This window comes from Somniosus microcephalus, unplaced genomic scaffold (assembly GCF_052327205.1).
Source record: "Somniosus microcephalus isolate GS21.2 unplaced genomic scaffold, FLI_Smic_1.0 unresolved_chr3, whole genome shotgun sequence".
Lineage (NCBI taxonomy): Eukaryota > Metazoa > Chordata > Chondrichthyes > Squaliformes > Somniosidae > Somniosus > Somniosus microcephalus.
The window spans coordinates 58009942-58033802 of NW_028225181.1; the positions used below are offsets into that span (position 1 = coordinate 58009942).

The 23861-nt window shown below is 45.8% G+C and overlaps 1 pseudogene; it reads right to left on the bottom strand.

Annotated features, from left to right (window-relative positions):
* Positions 1-13071: 13071 nt before the first annotated feature.
* LOC147091576 (uncharacterized) lies at positions 13072-14213 on the bottom strand (annotated as a pseudogene).
* Positions 14214-23861: the final 9648 nt, after the last annotated feature.

Consider the following 23861-nt stretch of genomic DNA (forward strand, 5'->3'; position numbering starts at 1 on the left):
CATTTACTCCCTCTAGTCCCCGCCCTGGCTGCTGTGGTGTTCCTGGTAAATCTCTGCATCCAACAATGAATTATTTACACCATGTTTAACTGTGTTTCTCTCTTTGTCATTCACCATCACATCCGCGCTGCTGTCAGCTATTGATACTGAAGGTGATAGCATGTTACCAAGATTCAAATATTCGATATTCAACTCAAGCAAATTTATTGGGTGCGACTCTTAATTTAACGAATTTCAGTCTGCTATCTACATTGAATATTTGCATCAGATCAGAAGAATGTTGTCTTTGTTGAGGAGAATTTTCACCTAATGGCGAAAGGTCATCGACCTGAAGCATTAACTCTGTTTCTCTCTCTCTCCACAGAAGCTGCCTGAGCCGCTGAGTATTTGCAACATTTTCTGTTTTCATTTCAGATTCCCAGTATCCACAGGATTTTGCTTTAGTTTTCACCAAAAACTCGGTATGGTTACGTAAAGATTCACAGGAACAAAGCCTGGCAGATCACATCCACATCAATAAATGCCTGAAATATTCGCTAATCATTCAGTTACAGTCCGCGTCTCTTTCTTTACCCTCTCCAGTTCTGCATTAGTGGCACTGCTTCTGATGGTTAAAATAGGATTACAAAGATAATTTATCTTCTAACAAGGCGTTCATTCAGCCAGATTTCATAGGAACATAAAAACATAAGAAATAGGAGCAGGAGTAGGCCTCGAGCCTACTCCACCATTCAATAAGGTCATGGCTGATCATCCACCTCAACTCTAGTTTCTTGCCCTTTTGATTCCCCTAGAGTCCAAAAATCTATCTATCTCAGCCTTGAATACAATCGACGACTCAGCTTTCACAGCCATCTGGGGCCATGAATTTCAAAGATTCACAAACTTCTGAGTGAATAAATTCCTCATAATCTCGGTCTTAAATGGCCTACCCATTATCCTGAGACTATGTTCTAGACACTCCAGCCAGGGGAAACAATCTCTCAGCATCTACCTTTAAATCCCCTTCAGAATCCTGTAAAAGCCAAGATGCCATTTGCCTTCATTATTGCTGTACTTGTACGCTTGCTTTCTGTGTTTCTTACACCATGACAGCCAAATGTCTCTGAACACCAACATCTGAAATTTTCTCACCATTGCAAAAATATTCTGTTTTTCTATTCTTCCAACGAAAGTGAATAACTTCACATTTCCTTACATTTTACTCCATCTTCCACCTTATTACCCAGACACTTAATCAATCTTTATCCCTTTGCAGATGCTTTATGTTTCCTCGCAGCTTACTGTCCCACCTAGCTTTTTATCATCAGCAAACGTGGATAAATTACTCTCGGTGCCTTCAAAATTGCAAATCTTTGTTTGAATTTACAATTGGACCCTATGCCTGTCTGTTACAGTTCACTGGATCTCTGTGAGACGCAGAGTGAGTCTATATTGCCCCCTGTTGTACTTCAGGATAAACAATCCCAGCTGATTGTAACTGAGGAAGTGAGGATCAGAAAACCCTTTGATATTTTGTTTTCTCTGCACAGGTTGGAAACCAACAGGTGAAAAGGTACATGGATTAATCTCTTCCATTTGTGTTCAGATACTTTACAAAATCATTCAGCGGCACTTTGCCTGTGGGATAAGTCGTCTGATTTCGATGGTAATAAATGCATTTAGTGGGACATTACCTGGTCTATGACAATTATTTATTTTAATTCAGTGTCCATCCGTATTGATGTTATTTGCAATGTTATTTGGTGAATCTTCCTTTCAATGAGCTACGACTTGTGTATCTCAACAAAAATGCAGAAAATTCAATCTTCAAAACACTTCTTACAGCTGAGTTATCTTTATAATTGCAGCGCACTTTTATTTATTATCTTAGCATTGTCATATACATCTGTACATTTTACATACAATTGTCTGCAATTATTGCACGCCATGGTTGCTGTCTCTGTATTTTGCTGTTGCATTCATGTTCAGTATAAAATGTAATGGATATTCTAACCAGGAGCAGGAATCCAAGTGGATTTCACCCTCCCCGACAAAGGGGCACCAAAGCGATTTGCACTGCTCCTAATACTGACTGATCCCGGGACACGATGGCTTCCTGAAAGGTTCTGGTCCTTTGTGACCCTGGTACCTCGGGCAGTGCTTCTGTCTGCTGGGTAAAATATAGATTGATCATTTATCCTCTCATTGATCAAACATCTGATAATTTCATGTTGTATTTATCCCCTTTTATTTATTGATTCCACAATGTACTTCCCGATTATTCTTGCAATAAACCCTGTATTCAGCTCCACAGGTAATAGAATTAGGTTATATCATTGAAAGTTGCTCGTGAGTCGCAGATTTCACTCCGGCTTCCATCAGCTACTGCTTATGTTCCCACCCTGATGTATAATTTCCCTGTTTATTTCCCTTCCTCACAGTGAACGTAGTGACGATTGTGATCCTGTCTCGGGGGAAGTGCGGTCTCTCCACATGTGTCACTCGCTACCTGGTGGCCATGGCAGCGGCGGATCTACTGGTCGTTGTCCTCGACCTGATATTGAGGCACATACCGATTGTTTATTGGGAACAGTTTAGTTTCGTGAGGTCCATCCCCGTGTGTAATATCCACGCCGTCCTGCTTTATGCAGCCACAGACTGTTCTGTCTGGTTCACCGTCACTTTCACCTTTGATCGATTTGTGGCCATTTGTTGTCAGAAGCTGAGAACTAATTATTGCACCAAGAAAACGGCGGCTGTGGTTCTGGGAACAGTAACTGTGCTGAGCGGTTTAAAGAATATCTTCTGGTATTTTATGTTGACAGATGAATATTGGTTAGAGAACTTCCCCTGGTTTTGTGCTGTATCACCGGTTGTTCAGTATTCACTGGCCTGGGCAGTAATCGAGTTGCTTCATAATATTCTCACACCGGGGCTCCCATTTGTTGTGATTCTGCTGCTCAATGCTGTTACCGTCAGACACATTTTACTGTCCAACAGAGCCCGCAGGAGGCTCCGGGGTCCCAGTAGTGCGGAGAGTCCCAGAGATCCAGAGATGGAGAGCCGCAGGAAATCCATGATTTTACTCCTTGTTATCTCCGGCAATTTCATCCTGTTATGGACAATATTTATGGTGTGTTCTATGTGGAATCGGGTGGTTTATTTGGGTCATCGTTCTATATATGTAATAGATTTTGTAGTGGACATTGGATTCATGCTTCAGCTGCTGAGTTGCTGCACAAACACTGGGATATATGCCGTGACACAGAGTAAGTTCAGAGAGCAGCTGAAGAATGCGGGGAAATATCCATTTACATTGATTGTAAAATTCATTAAAGGATAATAAGAAGCGTTGAATGTGCAGCCTGAGAGCTCCCTGAGCCTGATACTGTGGTGAGCCACTTTCCACCGGGCCGGGCCGGCGGGGCTGGTGATCTGGGTGACATTAACATGCTTATTCACACAATGTTTATACTGGGCTCCCTGGGTCTGAATTGTATTGAGCTGCTCTCCCCCAAACTCGGCTGCCTGTGGGGTCAGTCAACGCCAGGTTATAGTCCAACAGCTTTATTTGAAATCATATGCTTTCGGAGCGCTGCTCCTTCGTCAGGTGAAGTGGAGAGATGCATAAAAATACAGCTTATATAGTCAGAGAATAATGTCAGATGTTTAAAGGTAATCTTTCTAACTGCCATTTATCACACCTCGGCAGAGAGATAATCACAGCAATCAAAGGTGTAAATTGTGTCCAACACCGGCATCTCCACACTTGAACTTGATGAACATTAACACGCTAACTCACACATTGTCTGCACTGGGCTCCCTGTGAGGGGCACGGCCATCAGTCAGTCACCTCTGGAAAGGCACCATTGATGTAGACAAAGATGGCCGCCCATACCGGGCCGTCTGAAACAGCACAAACCCCGCCCGCACCAAGGTAGCGTTCGCTGTGCCCTAGGCAAAGATAGCGGCACTGCGCATTGAACAAAGTAGTGGGTCCCACCCCCGCCTAGCACAGATAAATCGTCTCTGCAGCCTAGCACAAAGATGGCGGCTCTAGGGTCCCTCTCAAATATGATGGCTCTGGGGCTCCGCACAAAGATGGCGGCTCTTGGGTCCCACACAAAGATGGCGGCTCTGGGGCCACTCACAAAGATGCCGGCTCTAGGGTCCCGCACAAAGATGCCAGCTCTGGGGCCACTCACAAAGATGCCGGCTCTGGGGCCCTGCTCAAATCTGACGGCTCTGGGGCCCCGCTCAAATCTGATGGCTCTGGGGCCGCGCACAAATCTGACGGCTCTGGGGCCGTGCTCAAATCAGACAGCTCTGGGTCCATGCACAAATCTGATGGCTCTGGGGCCAGGCAGAAATCTGACGTCTCTGGGTCCGCACTCAAATCTGACAGCTCTGGGTCCGCACTCAAATCTGACGGCTCTGGGGCCACGCACAAATCTGATGGCTCTGGGGCCACGCACAATTCTGACAGCTCTGGGGGCCCGCTCAAATCTGACGGCTCTGGGGCCACGCTCAAATCAGATGGCTCTGGGGCCACGCACAAATATGATGGCTCTGGGGCCATGCACAATTCTGACAGCTCTGGGGGCCCGCTCAAATCTGATGGCTCTGGGGCCATGCACATTTCTAATGTCTCTGGGGGCCCGCTGAAATCTGATGGCTCTGGGGCCGTGCTCAAATCTGACGGCTCTGGGGCCGCGCTCAAATCTGATGGCTCTGGGGCCACGCACATTTCTGATGGCTCTGGGAGCCCGCTCAAATCTGATGGCTCTGGGGCCACGCACATTTCTGATGGCTCTGGGGGCCTGCTCAAATCTGATGGTTCTGGGGCCACGCACATTTCTGATGCCTCTGGGGGCCTGCTCAAATCTGATGACTCTGGGGCCACGCACATTTCTGATGGCTCTGGGGGCCCGCTCAAATCTGATGGTTCTGGGGCCACGCACATTTCTGATGCCTCTGGGGGCCCGCTCAAATCTGATGGCTCTGGGGCCACGCACATTTCTGATGGCTCTGGGGGCCCGCTCAAATCTGACGGCCCTGTGGCCACGCTCAAATCTGACGGCTCTGGGGCCCCGCACAAATCAGGCAGCTTTTGGGCTCCGCACAAAGATGGTGGCTTTTGGGTCCCGCACAATGCTTGCGGCTCTTCGGCCCCGCTCAAATCTGATGGCTCTGGGGCCCCGCACAAAGATGGTGGCTCTTGGGTCCTGCCCAATGATGGCTGGGCTGGGGGCACTGCAGAAAAATGGAGGCTCTGGGGCCCCGCACAATGATGGTGACTCTGGGGCTCGGCAGAATGCTGGCAGATCTGGGGCCCTACACAAAATGGCAGCTGTCTCTCAGGGCCTTTCCCTGGCTGCAAGAGGCAAACATCCAGATAGCAGCAGCAGCTGGAGGCCCAGTTACCATGAAAGTGGGTGGTGAGGCAGAGCAGCCCGGCCTGGCCCGGCCCACAGGAGCCCGAACAGCCCAGCCTGGGGAGGAGGATGTCCTTTACGAGTTATATCTGAGAGTTAGAGTGAGGGTTGTGGGGCATATCAGTGTGTTACAGTGAGGGGTGTGGGGTATATCAGTGTGTTACAGTGAGGGGTGTGGAGTATATCAGTGTTACAGTGAGGAATGTGGGTTATATCTGAGAGTTAGAGTGAGGGTTGTGGGGCATATCAGTGTGTTACAGTGAGGGGTGTGGGGTATATCAGTGTGTTACAGTGAGGAGATTGACGTATGTCAAGGTTTTACAGTGAGGGGTGTGTGGTATATCAGAATGTTACAGGGAGGTGTGTACGGTATATCAGAGTGTTATAGTGAGTGGTGTGAGGTATATCAGAGTTTTACAGTGAGGGGTGCGGGCTATTTCAGAGTGTTACGGTGAGAATGCGGGGAATATCAGAGTGCTAAAGTGAGGGGTGAGGGTATATCTGAAAGCCACAATAATGGGTGTGGGCTTTCACAGATTGTTACATTGCTGGGTGTGTGGAATATCAGAGTGTTAGCATGAGAGGTGTGGGATATATCAAGAGTGTTACATTGAGTGGTTTGGTGTATATCAGTGATAAAGTGAGGCATGTGGGGTATATCAGTGTGTAAAATGACGGGGATGGTGTATATCCCAGTGTTAAAGCGAGTGGTGTGGTGCATATCAGATTGTTACCTTGAGGGGTGTAGTGTATGTCAGAATTTAATAGTGATGGGTGTGAGGTATATCAGAGTTTTATAGTAAGGAGCGTGGGGTATAATAGAGTGTTAAAGTGAGAATGTGTGGTATATGAATTTTACAGTGAAGGGTGTGGGGTATTTCAGTGTGTTCCAGTGAGGGGTGAGGATATAGTGAGTTGCGTGGTGTATATTAGATTTTTACAGTGAGGGGTGTGGGGTATATCAGAGTGTTACAGTGAGGGGTGTGGGCTTTCTCAGATTGTTACATTGCCGGGTGTGGGGTACAGCAGAGTGTTGCAATGAGAGGTGTGGGGTATATCGGAGTGTTACACTGAGAGGTTGCTGGCTATATCCGTGTTAAATTCATTGGATTGGGCTTATATCAGTTTGTTACTTTGCGGGGCATGAGGAATATCAGTGTTTGAGTGAGTAGTGTATGGTAAACAATGTGTTACAGTGAGAAGTGATGGGTATAAGGATCTTGGGGGCTTTTAATCTTCATATGGACCGACCAAATTAATTTGCCAAATGTAGACTGGAGGACGAGTTCATGGAATGTATTCGGGACAGTTTCCAGAAAAATATATCATGGAACCAACCAGCAAACAAGCTATTTTATAACTTGTATTCTCTAATGAGACAAGGTTAATCAGCAATCTCATAGTAAAGGACCCCCAGGGACAGAGTGCTCATAATATGATAGAATTTCATTGTAACTTTGAGAGTGACTTGCCTAAGTCTGAAACTAGACTCTTAGACTTAAAGAAAGCCAATTCCATAGGTATGAGGGGAGAGTTGGTTGAATTGATTGGAAAAATAGATAAAAAGATATGGCGGTAAATAAGCAGTGGCTAGCATTTAAAGAAAAAATTAATAATTCTCGACAATAATACATTCCATTGATAAACAAAAACAGGTTTATAAAAAGGAAGAGGGTAGATAAAGTAAACGTTGGTCCCTTAGAGTATGATACTGGGGAATAAATAAAGTGAAACAGGGAAATAGCTTAGATTCTGAACAAATATTTTGCATCGGTCTTCACCATAGAAGACACTAACAACATCACAATAATGGATAATCAAGGGGCCACAAGGAGTGGGGTACGATAAACAATCACTATCACTAAGGAAATATTACTCAGTAAAATAATGGGACTAAAAACCGACAGGTCCCCTGGAACAGATGGCCTGCATACCAAGCTCTTTAATGAAGTGGCTGCAGAGATAGTGGATGCATTGGTTGCAATATACCAAACTACCCTGGACTCTGGATAGGTCCCAGCGGATTTGAAAATCGCTAATATAACACCCCTATTTAAGAAAGAAGGGAGAGAAAAAGCAGGAAACTATAGACCAGTTAGCCTAACATTTGTCGTTGGGGAAATGCTGGAGTCCTTCATTAATGAAGCAGTAGCAGGGCATTTAGAAAATATATTGCAGTCACACAGTCAGCATGGTATTAGGAAAGGTAAATTATGTTTAACAAATATGCTGGTGATCCTTGAGGATGTAACAAGCAGGATGGACAAGGGTGAGCAGGCGGATGTTGTGTATTTGGATTTCCAGAAGGCATTCGATAATGTGCCTCATAAAATTTTACTGCAACGGAGTTGGGGTAATATATTAGAATGAATAGAAATTGGCTAAATAACAGAAAGCAGAGAGTTGGGATAAATGGGTCATTTTATGGTTGGCAAACAGTAACTAGTGGGGTGCCACATGGTTCGATGCTGGGGCCCCAACTATTTACAATCTACATTAATGACCTGAATGAAGGGGTCGAGTGTAATGTAGCCAAGTTTGCGGATGATACAAGGATAGGTGGGAAAGCAAGTTGTGCAGAGGACTCAAAGAAACTTCAAAAGGATATAGACAGGCTAGGTGAGTGGGCAAACTTTTGGCAGTTGGAGTATTATGTGGGAAAGTGCAAGTTTATCCAATTTGGCAGGAAAAATAAAAAGGCAATCTATTATTTAAATGGAGAGAGATTATAAAATGCTACAGTTCGGAGGGACCTGGCGGTCCTTGTGCAGGAAACACAAAAAGTTTGCATGCAGGTACAGCAAGTAATTAAAAAGGCAAATGGAATGATGGCCTTTATTTCACGAGGGTTGTAGTATAAAAGCAGGGAAGTCCTGCTGCAAATGTACAAGGTATTGCTGAGACCAAAGCTTGAGTACTGCGTTGAGTTTTGGTCTCCTTATTTAAGGAAGGATATAATTGCATTGGAGGCAGCTCAGAGACGATTCACTAGGTTAATTCCAGAGATGAGGGTTTTGACTTACGAGGAAAGGTTGAGCAGGCTGGGCCTATACTCATTGGAATTTAGAAGAATGAGAGGTGATCTTATTGAAACACATAAGATACTAAGGGGGCTCGACAGGGTAGATACAGCGAGGATGTTTCCAATCGTGGGAGAATCTAGAACTCGGGGCCCAGTCTCAAAATAAAGGGTCACCCTTTTAGAAGTGAAATGGGGAAGAACGTCTTCTCTATTAGGGAGCTCTGGAGGCTGGGTCATTAAATATATTTAAGTTGGAAATTTTTTGCAAGATAAGGGAGTGAAGGGTTTTGAGGAGCCAGCTGTGAAGTGGCTTTGAGCCCTAGTACATCCATGATCTTATTGAATGGCGGAGCAACCTCAAGGGGCCAATAGGTCTATTCCTGCTCCTATTTCTTATGTTCTTATTTTCCATGGGAAAAGTGATCCAACCATAGCTAATTAAAGAACTTAAGGATAGCATTAGATTGAAAGAAGCAGCTTATAATTGTGTAAAGAATAATGTAAGCCTGAGGGTTGGGAAAGTTTCAGAAACCAGCAATGGTTGATCAAACATTGATAAAAAGGGAAAAAATAGATTATGAGAGAAAACTAGCAAGAAGTATAAAAGCAGATTCTGCAAGTATGGAAATAGTTAAAGAGTGGCAAAAGGAAACGCTGCTCCCTTAGAGTCTGAGACAGCAAAAATTAATATGTGGAATAAGGAAATGGCAGAAACATTATACAAATATTTTCTGTCTGTCTTCACATTAGGAGACATAAAAAGCCTGCAAAAAAACGTGGATCCCAATGGTCTAATGAAGTGAGGAACTTAACATAATTAATATAAGTACAGAAAAAGTACTAGAGATACTAATGAGACTAAACACCAACAAATCCCCTGGACTTGACAGCCTACATCCTAGGGTTCTAAAAGTGGTGGCGAAAGAGATAGTGGCGAGCATTGGATTTGATCATCAAAAATTCACTAGATTCTGGAATGGTCCCAGCGGATTGGAAGGTCGCAAATGTAACACCGCCATTCAAGAATGGAGGGAGAAAAATACAGGGAACCACAGGCCAGTTAGCATGAGATCAGTCGTCGGGAAAATTCTGGAATCCATTGTTAAGGAAATGGTATTAAGACACTTAGAAAATCATAACATGATTCAGCAGCGTCAACATGGTTTTATGAAAGGGAAATCGTGTTTGACGAATTTATTAGAGATTTTTCAGGATGTAACTAGCAGAGTAGATAAAGGGAACCAGTTGATATAGTATATTTGGATTTCCAAAAGGCATTCGATAAGGTGCCACATAAACGTTTATTACATAAGATTAGAGCGCATGGATTTAGGGGTACTTTAATAGCATGGATAGGGGATTGGTTAACAGACAGAAACCAGAGAGTAGGGATAACGGATCTTTTTCAGGTTGGCAGGCTGTAACTAGTGGGGTGCCGCAAGGATCTGTGTTGGGGCCTCAACTATTTACAATCTATATTAATGACACAGATGAAGGGTCCGTGTGTAATGTACCTAAGTTTGCTGATGATACAAAGCTATGTGGGACAGTGAGCTGTGAGGAGAATGCAAAGAATCTGCACAGGGATATAGATAGACTGAGTGAGTAGGCAGTACGGTGGCAGATGGAGTATAATGTATGGAAATGTGAGGTTCGGTTGTTAGCGCCACCGATTAACACCTAAAGAGGCCGAGAAGTGGGGCGCTAGCCAATTTCCGGTTGTGCGCAAGGCGCCTACCGCCTCGCCCCATATTGAGCATGCATTTAGCGCCGGCACTAAATCTTAGCGTCCGCTCATGGGCGCAGGCTGATTATGATGTCATTTGAGTGCGCAACGCCTTTTGGGCGCCCCAGACTGGAAATTCAGTGGCTCCCCCCTCCGTAGCACCTGGCGCTAATAGTGACAGCTTACCTGGGCCTTACCAAGTCGGTCTCGGGTTGGAGGAGCGTTATTTAAAGGGGACTGGTGTGGTTTAAAAGCGGCAGCCATTTTTGGAGCTCAAATTCCTCGAGAGCTACAAAGAGTTGCTGAGCTGCACACTGACAGCCATTTGACCACTGAGCCAGTGCAGGCAGACGATCTTCAGCCTTCTGACCGCCACCTTGCTGTTGGTGAGCCTTGACAACAGGGAACCTTCCTGTGGGCATTGGAGGGGAACGTCCTGCTGCTGAATCATCTGGAAAGGGCACTGAGACGCTGGGAGAGGGGGGCAGGCATGGCCAGACAGAGGAGGGCCACAGACGTTGCCACAGCAGACCTTACGCTGGCAGGGTTTTCCGACAGCAGTTTCCCTACATGAACATGCCGGAGGAGCAGTGTGTCAGAAGGCTGCAATTTAGAAAGGAGGTGGTGACTAAGCTGTGCCAGCTGCTTCAGCCAGATCTGCAACCTCAGATAAGGTGCAGGACATTTCTGTCGGTGGCTGAGAAGATGCCTGCTGGCCTGAACTTCTATGCGAGCGGCTCTTCTCAGGCTGTGCGTCAGAGGCTGATCAGAAGTAGCTTCTAGGCCCATCTCACAGAACGCTTGCTGCCATTCCAAGAAGTGGAATGGGGCCAGTCTGATACCCCCAAGCCTGTGAAGGGCAAGATGCATGTAAACAGCAGGCATGGCCATTGTAAATGAAGAAAGTGTTTCATTACACAAAATGTGGTTCCTTCAAACATGAGAAAGCTATGGCAACAGAAAGCAAAACTAATACACTGCCATATAACTGACTCTCACACCCGGGAGACTGTCTAAAACATAAATCACAATACGACCATCTGCCATGGCCTTGATTCCACTGCACCAATCAAAGCATCCAATGACCCATCAGTGAGGCGTTCCGCCCTCTGCCTCACCCTTTCCATATCTTGCTAGCCTGGTGCGCCACAGGTAGGCTCCCACCGCTTTGAAGGCCTACAAGGCAGTGAGTGTGGCTGGTGATGACAATTGACCTGCCCCTTTAACAGCTGGCCGGCGCCAGTGTGTCTAAGTAAAATGATTATTGACAGCACCTTCGCTACGCCCCACGCGGCGCGAAATTGGGTTGCGCCGCCGGTTTAGCGCCTTAAGAGTAGAAGGCAGCGCCTGATTTAGCGCTGCAATCACCTTTAGGGACGCTGCTACCCAATATGGCGTTAGGTGGCGCTAAATTGCGCCTGGCGCTAAACTTTGCACATCACCAGGACTAGTGCCCCAAACGCAGCTATACCGAATTTCTAGGCCATTATATTTTAAATGCTGAGAAACACTCAAATGTTGGTGTTCAGAGAGAATTGGGTGTCCTCATGCAAGAAACACTGAAAGCTGGCATTCAAGTACAGCAAGCAATATGGAAGGCAAATGGCATGTGGACCTTTATTGCAAGGGGGTTGGTGTAAGAGTAACGAATTCTTACTACAATTGTACAGGGCCTTGGTGAGACCACACCTGGTGCACTGTGCACAGTTTTGGTCTCCTTGTCTAAGGAAGGATAAACTTGCCTTGGAGGCGGTGCAACACAGTTTCACTAGCTTGATTCCTGGGATGAGAGGTCTGTCCTATGATGAGACATTGTGTAGAATGGGCCTATACGCTCTGGAGTTAAGAAGAAGGAGAGGTGATCTCATCGAAACATACAAGATTTTAAAGGGGATTAATAGGGTAGATGTTGAGAGCTTGTTTCCCCTGGCTGGCGTGTCTAGAACTTGGGGGCATAGTCTCAGTATAAGAGGTAGGCCATTTAAGATTGAGATGAGAAGGAATTTCTTTACTCAGAGGGTTCTGAAGTTCTGGAATTCTGTGCCCCAGAGGGCTGTGAATGCTGAGTCTTCTACTATATTCAAGGCTGAGATAGATGCATTTTAGGACAAAAGGGGAATGAAAGGATAAGGAGATCGGGCGGGAAAGTGGATTTGAGTTCGATGATCGGCCATGACCTTTTTGAATTGTGGAGCAGGCTTGAGGGGCCGCATGGCCTACACGTTCTTTTATTTATTATGTTATTCTTAAGTTCTTATGTAGGAAGTCACACAACACCAGGTTATATTCCAACAGCTTTATTTGAGATCACAAGCTTTCGGAGCGCTGCTTCTTCGTCAGGTGAAGTGGAGAGAAGCATACAGGCACAGCATATATAATCAGAGAAAACTGCCAGATGATTACAGGTAATCTTTCTAACTGCCCTTTATCACACCTCGACAGAGAGATAATCACAGCAATCAAAGGTGTGAATGGTGTCCAAACAGGTCAGTCAGGAAAACATTACATCAAAGAACAATGAGGTGGGTTCACAAGGGGTCAAATGTTGCAGATGCTGGGGTATGTCTGAAAAACAGAAAAAACTAAAAACTTTGCTGGAAATCACAGCAGGTCCGGCCGCATCTGTGCAGAGAGAACAAGGGAACGACGACTCGAGTCTGGATGACTCTACGTCAGGTAGGGTTACATGTAGCATGACATGAACCCAAGATCCCGGTTGAGGCCGTCCTCAGGAGTGCAGAACTTGGCTATCAGTTTTTGCTCGCCGATTTTGTGTAGCTGTGTGTCTTGAAGGCCGCCTTGGAGAATGCTTACCCGAAGATCGGAAGCTGAATGTCCTTGACTGCTGAAGCATTCCCCGACTGGGAGGGAACACTCCTGCCTGGCGATTGTTGTGCAGTGTCCATTCATCCGTTGTCGCAGTGTTTGCATGGTCTCGCCAATGTACCATGCTCCGTGGCATCCTTTCCTGCACTGTATGAGGTAGACAACGTTGGCCGAGACACATGAGTATGAACCATGTACCTGGTGGGTGGTGTCCTCACGTGTGATGATGGTATCTGTGTTGATGATCTGGCATGAATTGCAGAGGTTGCCGGGGCATGGTTGTGTGGTGGCGTGGTGGCTGTTCTCCTGAAAGCTCGGTAATTTGCTGTGAATGATGGTCTGTTTGAGGTTAGACGGCTGTTTGAAGGCGAGTAGTGGAGGCGTGGGGATGGCCTTAGTGAGGTGTTCATCGTCGTCGATGACATGTTGAAGGCTGCGGAGATCATGGCATAGTTTCTCCGTTCTGGGGAAGTACTCGACGACGAAGGGTACTCTGTTGGTTGTGTCCCGTGTTTGTCTTCTGAGGAGGTCTATGCGATTTTTCTCTGTGTTGCATCGGAACTGTCGATCGATGAGTCGAGCATCATATCCCGTTCTTACGAGGGCGTCTTTCACGTCTGTAGGTGTCGATCACGCTCCTCCACGTCTGAGCACATCCTGTGTATTTGCAGGGCTTGTCCATAAGAGATGGCTTCTTTAACGTGGTTAGGGTGGAAGCTGGAGAAGAGGAGCATCGTGAGCTTGTCCGTGGGCTTGAGGTAGAGTGAAGTGCTGAGGTGTCCATCTTTGATGGAGATTCTTGCGTCCACGAATGAAACCGATTCTGAGGAGTAGTCCCTAGTGAGTTTGATGGTGGGATGGAACTTGTTGATGTCGTCGTGTAGTCTTTTCAGTGATTCTTCGCCGTGGGTCCATAGGAAGAAAATGTCGTCGATGTATCTGGTGTATAGGTTTGGTTGGAGGTCCTGTGCAGCGAAGAAGTCTTGCTCGAACTTGTGCATGAAGATGTTGGCGTATTGGAGTGCGAATTTGGTCCCCATGGCTGTTGTGTGTGTTTGGGTAAAGAACTGGTTGTCGAAGGTGAAGACCTTGTGGTCAAGGCTGAAGCGGATGAGTTAACGATGGCGTCTGGAGATTGGCTGTTGTTGGTGTTGAGTATTGAGGCTGTCGCAGCGATGCCTTCATCGTGGGGGATACTGGTGTAGAGTGCCGAGACGTCCATCATGGCGAGGAGTGTTCCTAGTTCAACTGGTCCGTGGGTGCTGAGTTTCTGTAAGAAGTCTGTAGTGTCGTGACAGAAGCTGGGGGTTCACGTTACGATGGGTTTCAGGATGCCCTCGATTTATCTAGAGAGGTTCTCACACAGGGTTCTGTTGCCTGATACGATAGGACGCCCGGATGTGTTGGCTTTGTGTATCTTTGAGAGGCAGTAGAAGGCTCCTATGCGGGGAGTACGTGGGATGAGAGCGTGTAGGATACTCTGAAGGTCTGGATCGAAGGTCTTGATCAGTCTGTTGAGTTGGCGGGTGTGTTCTTTGGTCGGATCTGCGGGTAACTGTCTGTAGTATTCCTGGTTGTCCAGTTGTCGGTATGCTTCTTTGCAATAGTCCATTCTATTCTGTATGACGATGGCTCCTCCTGCTGGTTTGATGACGATGTTGTGGTTGGTCTTGAGAGAGTAGATGTCGTTGCGTTGTGCTCAGGTGACATTCTGGACTGTTTGGTGAGTGTGGCTGATGATTCTGGCGTTGATGCATCTCCTGACAGCTTGAGCATACATGTCAAGCTTAGGGCAGAGGCTGATAGCCAAGTTCTGCACTCATGAGGACGGCCTCAACCGGGATCTGAGGTTCATGTCACGCTACATGTAACTGCACCAGATGTAGAGTCATCCAGACTCGAGTCGTCATTGGCTTGTTCTCTCTGCAGGGATGCGGCCGGGCCTGCTGTGATTTCAAGCAAAGTATTTTTTTCTGTTTTTCATACAGACCCCAGCATCTGCAAAATTTGACCTCTTGTGACCCCACGTCATTGTTTTTGATGTAATGTTTTCCTGACTGACCTGTTTGGACACCATTCACATTCAGCATTGATTGCTGTGATTATCCCTCTGCTGAGGTGTGATAAAGGGCAGTTAGAAAGATTAGCTGTAATCATCTGGCAGTTTCCGCTGACTATATATGCTGTCCCTTTATGCTTCTCTCCACTTCACCTGATGAAGGAGCAGCGCTCCGAAAGCTTGTGATCTCAAATAAAGCTGTTGGACTATAACCTAGTGTTGTGTGACTTCCTACATTTGTCCACCCCAGTCCAACACTGGCATCTCCACATTAAGTTCTTATGTTTGTTAAAGTGTTATAAAGTAGACTTGCCAGCAAAATGGAGGCCCAGGGAATAAAAGGGACAGTGGTAGCATGGATCTGAAATTGGCGAAGTGACAGGAAGCAGAGAGTAGTGCTGAATGGTTGGTTTTCCGACTGGAGGAAGGTACAGAGTGGTGTTCCCCAGGGGTCGGTTCAAGGACCACTGCTTTTCTAGATATATACAAATGAATTAGACTTTTCTGTACAGGATACAATTCCAAAATTTTCGTGTGACACACAACTTGGAGGTATAGGGAACAGTGAGGAGGATAATGGTAGACTTCAAGAACACATAGAAAGGGTGATGGGATGGGAGGACACATGGCCAATCAAATTTAACACAGAAAATTGCGAACTCATATATTTTGGTAGGAAGAACGAGGAGATGCAATTTAACATAAAGGGTCCAATTCCAAAGTGGGTGCATGAACAGAGTGACCTGGGGGCATCTGTGCACACATCCTTAAAGCTGGCAGGGCAGGTTGCGAAAGCGTCTAAAAAGGTATACATGATCCTGGCCTTCATAAATAGATGCATAGGGTGCAAAATGTGGAAGTTATGATGAAACGTTACAAAACACTGGTTCTGCCTCAACTGGAGTATTGTGTTCAATTCTGGGCACTGCAATTTAGGAAGGATGTGAAGTCCTTAGCGACGGTGCCAAAAAGATTTACATGAATTGTTCCAGGGATGAGGGATTTCAGTTACGTGGATAGAATGGAAAATCTGGGGTTGTTCTCCTTAAAGCATAAAAGGTCGAGGTGAGATTTGATAGAGGTGTTCAAAATCATGCGGGGTCAAGATAGAGTAGATAGAGTGAAACTGTTCCCATAGGAAGAAGGGTCGTGAACCAGAGGACACAGATTTAAGGTGATCACAAAAGTATCAAAGGCGACATGAGGAAAATCATATTTATGCAGTGACTAGTGAGGATCTGGATGCACTGCCTGAAATGGTGGTGGAGGCAAACTAAATCGTAGCTTTCAAATGAGAATTGGATAAGTACCGAAAGGAAAAATAATGCAATATATGGGGAGGGGGCGAGGAAGTGGGACCAGCTGAAGTACTCTTGCAGAGAATCGGCACGGGCTCAACAGGCTGAATTGTCACCTTCTTTGTTGTAACCCTTCTATGATTCAACACTGTCTCATCAAACACACCCATGTCAGGTACAGCGCGGTTTAGATACAGAGTTATGCTCCCTCTACACTGTCCCATCAAACACTCGCAGGGCAGGCACAGCACATGTTAGATACAGAATAAAGCTCGTTCTACATTGTCCCATCAAACACTCCCAGGGCAGGTACAGCACGGGTTGTATACAGAGTAAAGCTCTGTCTTCATTGTCCCAACAAACACTCCCAGGGCATGTACAGCACGGGTTAGATACAGCGTGAAGCTCCCTCTACACTGTCCGAACGAACAATCCCAGGGCAGGCAAAGCACGGGTTAGATACAGAGTAACGCTCCCTCTACAATGTCACATCAATCACTCCCAGGGCAGGCACAGCACGGGTTAGATGCAGAATAAAGCTCGTTCTACATTGCCCCATCAAACACTCCCAGGGCAGGTAAAGCACTCATTAGATACAGGGAGAAACTCCGTCCACACTGTCCTAACAAACACTCACAGGGCAAGTACAGCACGTGTTAGATACAGAGTAAAGATTAGTATTCGTAAAAAAAGTAGTGCTGGTGAAATTAATGGGACCGACGCCCGATAAATCCCCAGGGCCTGATAATCTGCAGAGTACTAAATGATTTAGCCATTGAAATAGTGGATGCATTGGTTGTCCTCTTCCAATAATCTATAGTTTATGGAACAGTTCCTGCAGATTGGAGGGTGGCAAATATAACCGCACTATTTTAAAAAGGAGTTAGAGAGAAAACAGATAACAACAGACCTGTTAGTGCAGGTTAGTCTAACATCAGTCATAGGGGTAATGCTCGAGACTATTATAAAGGATGTGATAACAGGACACTTATAACATATCAACGGGATTAGACAAAGTCAACAAGGATTTAGGAAACGGAACTCGTGTTTGACAAACCTACTGGAGCTTTTTGAGTATGTAACTGAAAGAATAGATAAGGGAGAACCAGTGGATGGGGTGTATTTGGATTTTCAAAACGTCTTTGATAATGTCCCACATGAGATGTTAGTGTGCAAAATTAAAGCACATGGGATCGGGAGTAATGTACTGGCATGGATTGAAAATTGGTTTACAGACAGGAAACAGAGAGTAGGAATAAAAGGGTCTTTTTCGGGTTGGCAGGCAGTGGCTAGTCGGGTACTGCACGAATCAGTGCTTGGGCCCCAGTTATTCACAATATATATCAATGATTTGGATGAAGGAACCAAGTGTATTTTCCAAGTTTTCTGATGACACGAACCTAGGTAGGATTGTGAGTTGTGAGGAGGATGCAAAGAGGTTTCAAGGAGAATTAGACAAGTTGAGTGAGTGGGCAAATACATGGCAGATGCAATATAACGTGAATAAATGTGATGGTGTCCACTTCAGTAGGAAAAACAGAAAGGCAGAGTATTATTTAAATTGTGCTAGATTGGGAAATGTTGATGTACAAAGGGACCTGGGTGTCCTTGTACACCAATCACTGAAAGCAAACATGCAGGTGCAGCAAGCAGTTAGGAAGGCAAATGGTACGTCGGCCTTCATTGCAAGAGGATTTGAGTAAAGGTGCAGGGATGTGTAACTACAGTTATACAGGGCCTTGGTGAGACCACACCTGGACTAGTATGTGCAGCTTTGTAATCATTTCCTAAGAAGGGATACACTATCCATAGAGGGAGTGCAGCAAAGGTTCACCAGACAGATTCCTGCGATAACAGGAGTGTCATATGAGGAGAGATTGGGTCGACTAGGCCTGTATTATTTAGAGTTTAGCAGAATGAGAGGGGATCTCATTGAAACGCCTAAAATTCTGACAGGGTTAGACAGACTGGGTGCAGGGAGGATGTTTCCCCTGGCTGGGGTGTCTAGAACGAGGGGTCACTCTCTCAGGAAACGTGGTGGGAGATTTAGGACTGAGATGAGGAGAAATTTCTTCACTCACAGAGTTGAGATTCTGTGGAGTTATCTATCACAGAACGCTGTGGACGCCAGTCAGTATCCATATTTAAGAAGTAGATAGATTTCTGGACAAAAATGCCTCAAGGGATATGGGGAGAGAGCGAGAATATGGTATTGAGATAGAGGATCAGGCATGATCATATTGAATGGCGGAGCAGGATCAAAGTGCCGAATGGACTACTCCTGCTCTTAATGTTCTATGTTTTTTTTGAGAGAGAGAGACAGCGTGAGAGAGAGACAGAGAGAGAGAGAAACAGAGAGTGAGACCGGGCTCATTCCTACACACAGCCCGGGGCCTGGGGCCCGGTCCCAAACACCTCCTGGGGGTTGGGTCTCGGTCCAGCACTACCCGGGGGATGGGATATGTCCAACAATCCCCCTGTGGGATGGGGATCGGTCCCACACCCCCCCTGCGGGATGGCATTCGATCCCTCACACCCTGGGTGTTAGCTTTAAATCCCACACACAACCTGGTAGCTGGGGCTCTCTCCCAAACAGGGAAGTCTTGCTGCAGTTATACAGGGTATTGGTGAGGCCACACCTGGAATACTGCGTGCAGTTTTGGTTTCCATTTTTAAGAAAAGATATACTTGCTCTCAAGGTGGTTTAGAGAAGGTTCACTCGGTTGATTCCGGAGATGAGTGAGTTGACGTATGAGGAAAGGTTGAGTAGGTTGGGACTCTACTCATTGGAGTTCAGTAGAATGAGAGGCGATCTTATCAAAACATATAAGATTTGGAGGGGGCTTGATCGGGTGGATGCGGTGAGGATGTTTCCACTGATGGGTGAGACTAGAACTGGGTGGCATAATCTTAGAATAAGGGGCTGCCCTTTCAAAACTGAGATGAGGAGAAACTTCTTCACTCAGAGGGTAGTAAATCTATGGAATTTGCTACCTCAGAGAGCTGTGGAAGCTGCAACATTAAATAAATTTAAAATGGAGATAGACAGTTTCCTAGCAGATAAGGGAATTAGGGGTTATGGGGAGAGGGCAGGGAAGTGGACGTGAGTCTAGATTCGGATCAGCCATGATCCTATTGAATGGCGGAGCAGGCCCGAGGGGCCGTATGGCCTACTCCTGCTCCTACTTCTTATGTTCTTATGTTCACACATCCTGGGGATTGAATCGCAGTCCAACACGCCCTATGGGCTGGAGCACGGTCCCTCAAACCCCCTGGGGGTGGAATTTGGTCCCACACACAGCCTGGAGGCTGTGGCTCAGTCTCACACACAACTTGATGAATAGGTTACAGTCCTACACACCCTGGTGGATGCAATCATTCTATGTGGCCTGATGGACAGGCCAGAAATGGAACGCGGCTGGAGCTCGAGCTGCAGATTAGTCTATCCACTTTCACTTCTTGTGGGTCAGAGACAGATGCAAACTGCAGCCAGGGAACACACATCAATGCTTAATTTAATTTATCAATTCGCAAAACCGATACTGCCCGGCCCGATCTTAAAAGGATCAGTTCTGCGATTCTGCCACAATGGCAGACATTGCTCCCCAATATGCCCCGTTCATTTTAGATTTGAGTCACGGCTGCACAATTACTCACCCGTTTTAATATTACCCCACTTTATTAGCATAGTGGATCCATAACTAAAATGACCCGGGTATATTGGACATTGCACTCGCTGTTTTTAATTTAAGCCCTTTTTCCCATGTCATGATCAATTAAGTTTATTGTCATGACTGGAAGAGGGCTGTAGAGATTGATGTCATTGGCCAGTCCCAGTAATAAATGGCACTCGGGGATGAAATGTGCATTAAAATGGTGCATTATTGTAGCCATTTTCAAGTGAACGTCGGCAAACTCTATCGGCGTCTTGTCTTTTCTCAGGAGTGATCACACGTTGACAATGAAAAAGCCCAGATTGATGGCTGATCTGGGGCGAAATTTGCAGATTAAATCATTTTCAGAATCACCTAATTACTTCTCAGCGAGGTTTTCAAAAGCTTCAAAGCAGCACTTGCATGTGCAATTTTTAAAGGATGTATGAATGATTTTATCCTTGATTGTGCCTTATACCATGGTTATAATTGCCAGTGGAAGCAGAGTCGATCACTCATTTTCCACTATAAGAATGAATTGAGACCATTTGGAAGAAACAGACCGAGCACTTTTCAAAGTGACTCCTGAACCTGCATCATGTTGGTTAGCCTTTTAATAAGTTTTGTTATTTTTAGTCTGTGTGGAAACGACCTGAAGGGCTCTTTATACAATAAATGCCAGAACTAATTTTAATGGTAGCTCTGGTGAACACAATTCATTTTATTTGTGCAGCAATGTTCCCTCTAATTATTTTTTAATGTGTGGTCCCTTTCAATTTGCTGCATCTCTTCCAGTGGCAGGTGCTGGTGAGCGGCCTGCACATGACCTCGCCATTGATCCGCGGTCATGCACCTTCTTGGGAACATTGGTGTGCGGCCCTCAACAGCTCGCCAAAACTTGTTAACCGGCCTTCCAGCCCAAATAATTGCCTAGCCCTGCTCCACACTGTCCCCTCAAAGACTACCAAGGATAGTTATAGCACGGGTTAGGTACAGTGTAAATCTCCCTTTGAACCGTCCCATCAAACGGTCTGTGGGTCTTATGCAAAGTATGTCCGCTGCCAATGTGCCTGAATAAACCCGTTAAAGTGAGATATTCTGAACCCCGAACAGTCAGAGTGCTGACACTCTGGGACACATTTCTTATCTCAGTACCTTACTGAATGTTTTATTAGGCACTTGTAGAGATTCCCTACAGCGGTTTCCTCTTCCCGTTCCCTGCAATTCCCACCTCTTCTCCCAGTCTCATTCCACCCCGAACACCTTCTCCTAGGACACACTGATCCAACACAGAAACAAGACCCGGATATGAAGCTATGATCAATGCAGTAAGTTTTATTTCCGAGTACAGCCCATTATTCTGACAGCAGTAATACAGGGTCAGGGGATACGAGACCTAAAGAATCAAATAGAGCCTCTTTGCTGTGAACGAAGGTTTCATTCAGTGAGCTCGGGCTGGTGGGAATCAATCACTGGAGCTTTAATTTTAGCAGTGTGCAGCAAATCTTCCCATTGTAGCACCGTGACCAGATTCTCATTGCTATTACATTCGTCCACACATGTAAATTGTTCGTCATATCGTCGCAGTCGGCTAAAATCCAAAATGAAGAATGAATTGATTGATGGTTCTGAACACAGAGGGAGGGAGAACAATGAGTAAACATGAAGCGGAGTCTGTCAGTGTTACTGCGACGGACTCTGGAACACACATGAACCTTAAATCTTTCATACTTAATGAAAGCCCACACTGCTCCCCCTCCCCCAATCTTTGTCCTGAAGGGCAGCCCAAAGTGCTTTCCTCAGAATGGAGCCCAACACCCCCCCTATCTGAGACCAGAGAGAGAAGATCGGACATTGATATAGAACCATTCCTGGCACCAGAAGGGCCCAGAGAGTTTCACAGACCATGGATTGTTTTTAAAGTGGCGACACTGTTTTGTAGGAAACGCGGCAACCAATTTGCCCACAGCAAATTCCCCAAACAGCAAATGAGATTTAACAGGATGGGTGTCTCTGCTCATGTTGGTTGAGAGAGTGATGTCAGTCCAAGACACCGGGAGAACCACCAACTCTTCAAATAATCCCCCAAACCATTCAAGTAAATCTCTTCTGAACCCTCACCAAAGCCTTTACATCCTGCCTGAAGTGTGGTGCCCAGAATTGGACACAATACTCCGGCTGCGGCAGAACTAGTGTTTTCTATAAGTTTAGTGTAGCTTCCTGGCTTTTGTACTCTATGCCTCTATTCAAGAAGCCCAGGATCCCATATGCTTTATGAACTACAACTGCTTTCTTAACCTGTCCTGCCACCAAGGATTTGTGCACAAGCAACCCAAGGTCTGGGGACTTGCACCCCCCTTCAAAAGTGTTTATGTTTTCTTCTGATTCTTCCTAACAAACTGTATCACCTTGCACTTTTCAGTGCTGTATTTCATCTTCCATGTGTCCGCCCAATCCACGAGCCTGTTCATGTCTTCTTGAAGTCTATTACTATCTTCCTCACACTCCCAGGTTTCGAGTCAGCTGCAAATTTCAAAATTGTGCCTTTTACCGGCCACGTCCAAACCCCAGTTCTAATGGACACAGAAACAGGGAATGGGTGACCACCAGACAGAATGGGGACCAGACAGGTAGTGCAGGAGTCCCTGGAGTACAATTCGCTCTCCAACTAGTATTCTGTTCCGTGTACTTGTGGTGGCGATGATTCCTCTGTAGAGTGCAGCCAGAGACAAGTCGATGGCACCACGGGTGGCTCAGCTGCACGGAGGGAGGGGAGGAAAAAGAGTGGAAGAGCAATAATGATAGGGGATTCCACAGTTAGGGGAGCAGACAGGCGTTTCTGTGGCTGCAGACGTGACTCCAGGATGGTATGTTGCCTCCGAGGTGCCATGGTCAAGAATGTCACTGAGCAGCTGCAGGAAACTGAATGGGGAGGGTAAACAGCCAGACGCATTTGGTTGTCATCTTCCAAAATTCAATAGATTCTGGAATGCTTCCTGCAGTTTGGAGGCTAGCAAATATAACCCCGCTATTTAAGAAAGGAGGGAGAGGGAAAACAGGGATCTATAGAACTGTAAGCATCACATCAGTAGTTGGGAAAATGCTGGAATCTATTATAAAGGATGCAATAACTGAGCACTTAGAAACTAATAGTAAGATTGAGCAGAGTCTTCATGGATTTATGAAAGGCAAATACTGTTTATCAAACCTATTGGAGTTCTTTGAGGATGTAACTAATGGAGTAGACAAACGGGAACCAGTAGATTTGTTGTATCTGGATTTTCAGAAGGCCGTCGATAAGGTCCCACACAGAGGTTGGTGAACAAAATTAGTGCACATTGAATTGGGCGTAATATACTAGCATGGATTGAGAATTGGTTAACAGACAGAAAACAGAGTAGGGATAAAAGGGTCTTTGACAGGATGACAGGCTGTGACTAGTGGGGTACCGCAAGGATCGGTGCTTGGGCCCCAACTATTCACAATCTATATGAATGATTTGGATGAGGGGATTAAATGTAACATTTCCAAATTTGCTGATGATACAAAGCCAGGTGGCAGTGTCAGTTGTGAATAGGATGTGAAGAGGATTCCAGGGGATATCGGCAGGCTCAGTGCATGGGTGGGAACATGGCAGATGGAATATAACGTGGATAAATGTGAATCTATCCACTTTGATAAAAAAAAACAGAAAGGCAGAGTATTTGGCAGTGGGGAAAATGCTAGAATCCATTAGAAAAGATGTAATAGCAGTGCACTTGGAAAACAGTGACAGGATCGGACAAAGTCAACATGGATTTACAAAAGGTTAAACATGCTTGACTAATCTACTGTAATTTTTTGAGGAGGTAACTGGTAGA